Consider the following 2,565-nt stretch of genomic DNA (forward strand, 5'->3'; position numbering starts at 1 on the left):
TGGATATCCAGTTTTCCCAACACCGTTTGTTGAAAAGACTGTCCCTTCCCCTTGAATGGTCTGGACACTCTTGTCAAAAATCATTTGACCATATATGTGAGGGTTTAGTTCTGGGCTCTATTCTATTCCGTTGGTCTACATGTCTGTCTTTATGCCAGAACCACACTGTTTTGATCACTGCAGCTTTGTTGTAAGTTTTGAAATCAGAAAGTGTGAGATGTCCAAATTGTTATTTTTCAGGGTTGTTTTGGCTCTTCAGGGTCTCCTGAGATACCAAATGAATCTTAGGATGAATTTTTCTATTTCTGCAAAATATGCTATTGGGATTTTGATAGGGATTGCACTGAATCTGTAAATCACTGGGTAGTATAGACATCCTAACAGTATTTAGTTTTCCAATCCATGAGCATAGATACCTTTCTATTTATTTGTATCTTTAATTTCTTTCAGCAGTGTTTTATAATTTTCAGTGTATAGGTCTTTTACTTCCTTGGTTAGGTTTATTCATAACAATTTCATTCTTTCTTTTTAACTTTAATTGTTTAAGTAATCTCTACATCCAAAGTGGGACTCGAACTTACAACCCTGAGATCAAGAGTCACACACCAACTTACAATTTATAACCCTCAGATCAAGAGCCAACCAGATGCCCTACAATTTTATTCTTTTGATCATGTTATAAATGGGATAGTTTAATTTTCTTTTCAGACTGTTCGTTGTGTATAGAAATGCATTGAATTTTGCATGTTGATTTTTGTATCCCGCAACCTTCAGTTTGTTAATCAACAACAAACTTTTTTGGGGGTAGAATCGATAGCTTTTTCTACATATGAGATCATGTCATCTGTGAACAGACATCATTTACGGTGTCTTTCCTTGTCTGGATGACTTTTCTTTTTTTTACCCAATTGCTCTGGCTAGAATTTCCAGTACTATGTTGAATAGAAGTGGTGAAAGTGAGTATTCTTTCCTTGTTTCTTTGTGTTCTTTTTTTTTTTTTTTTAAGTTTATTTTGAGAGAGAGAGCGTGCTCGAGTGGGGGTAGGGGCAAAGAGAATTCCACTGACAGTGCAGAGCCCAACACAGGGCTTGATCTCACGACCCTGAGATCATGACCTGAGCCAAAATCAAGAGTTGGCTGCTCAACCTGCTGAGCCACCCAGGCACCCCATGTTCTTAATCTTAGAGGATAATTTTAGAGGATAATCTTCCAGTCTTTCACCATTGAGAATTATGTTTGCTGTAGATTTTTTCATAGGGCTTTTATTACGTGGAGGTAGTTCCCATCTATTCCTGTGTTGTTGAGTGGTTTTGGGGGTTTTTTTTATCTTGAATGGGTGAATTTTGTCAAATGCTTTTTCTACACCTATTGAAAGGATCATATAGCATTTTTATCTTTTATTTTGTTAAGCTGGTGTATCCTTGCATCCTTGGGATAAATCCCACTTGATCACGGTATATGATTCTTTTAACGTGCTGTTGGATTCACTTTGCTAATATTTTGAGTTTTTGCATTTATATGCATCAGGATATTGGCTTGTAGTTTTCTTTTTGCATAGTGTCTTTATCTGGCCTTGGTATCAAGGTAATGCTGGCTTTGTAAAAATGAGCTTAGGAGTGTTCCCTCTTCAATTTTTTGAAGAGTTTGAGAAGGGTTGTGGTTAATTCTTCTTAAATATGTTAGGTAGAATTCTCCAGTGAAACCATCTGGTCCTGGGTTTTTCTTTATTGGGAGGTTTTTGATTACTCTCCTTGTTTTCAGTCTGTTCAGATTTTTCTTTTTCTTTTTTAATAGTCTACTTTTCTTTTAAATAAGTGTAGTCGACATACAATATTATGTTAATTTCAGGTGCAGATTTTCTTTTTCCTCGTGATTCAGTCTTGATGAGTTCTGTGTTTCCCAGAAATTTATCCATTGCTTCTGGGTTACCCAATTTGTTGGTGTTAGTGTTCTCTTATAATCCTTTTTATGTTTATGGAATTAATTGTAGTGGCCTCATTTCTGATTTTTAGTATGTTTTTTTAGTTATTCTAGGCAAAGATTTATCAATTTGGTTGATCATTTAAAAAAAACCAGCTATTCGTTTTGTTGATCTTTTCAATTTATTTTCTATTCTTTGCTTATCTCTACTCTCATCTTCATTAGATCTTTTGTCTTCTAAGTTTGGATTTAGTTTCTTTTTCTAGTCTCTTGAGGTATAAAGTTAGATTGTTGGGGCACCTGGGTGGCTCAGTCGGTTAATCGTCCTACTTCGGCTCAGGTCACGTTATCGCGGTTTGTGTGTTCGAGCTCCACATTGGGCTCTATGCTGACAGCTCAGAGCCTGGAGCCTGCTTAGGATTCTGTGTTTCCCCCTGTCTCTGCCCCTACCCTGCTCACACTCTGTGTCTCTCTGTCTCTCAATAAATAAATGTTAAAAAAAAATTTCATATAAAAAAATAAAGTTATAGATTGTTGATTTCAGATCTTTTGTTTTTAATTTAATTTTTTCCTTTTAGAGAGAGAGTGTATGAGTGAGGGAGGGGCAGAGGGAGAGAGAGAGAGAGAGAGAGAGAATCTGAAGCA

This window comes from Panthera uncia, chromosome D2, assembly GCF_023721935.1.
Source record: "Panthera uncia isolate 11264 chromosome D2, Puncia_PCG_1.0, whole genome shotgun sequence".
Lineage (NCBI taxonomy): Eukaryota > Metazoa > Chordata > Mammalia > Carnivora > Felidae > Panthera > Panthera uncia.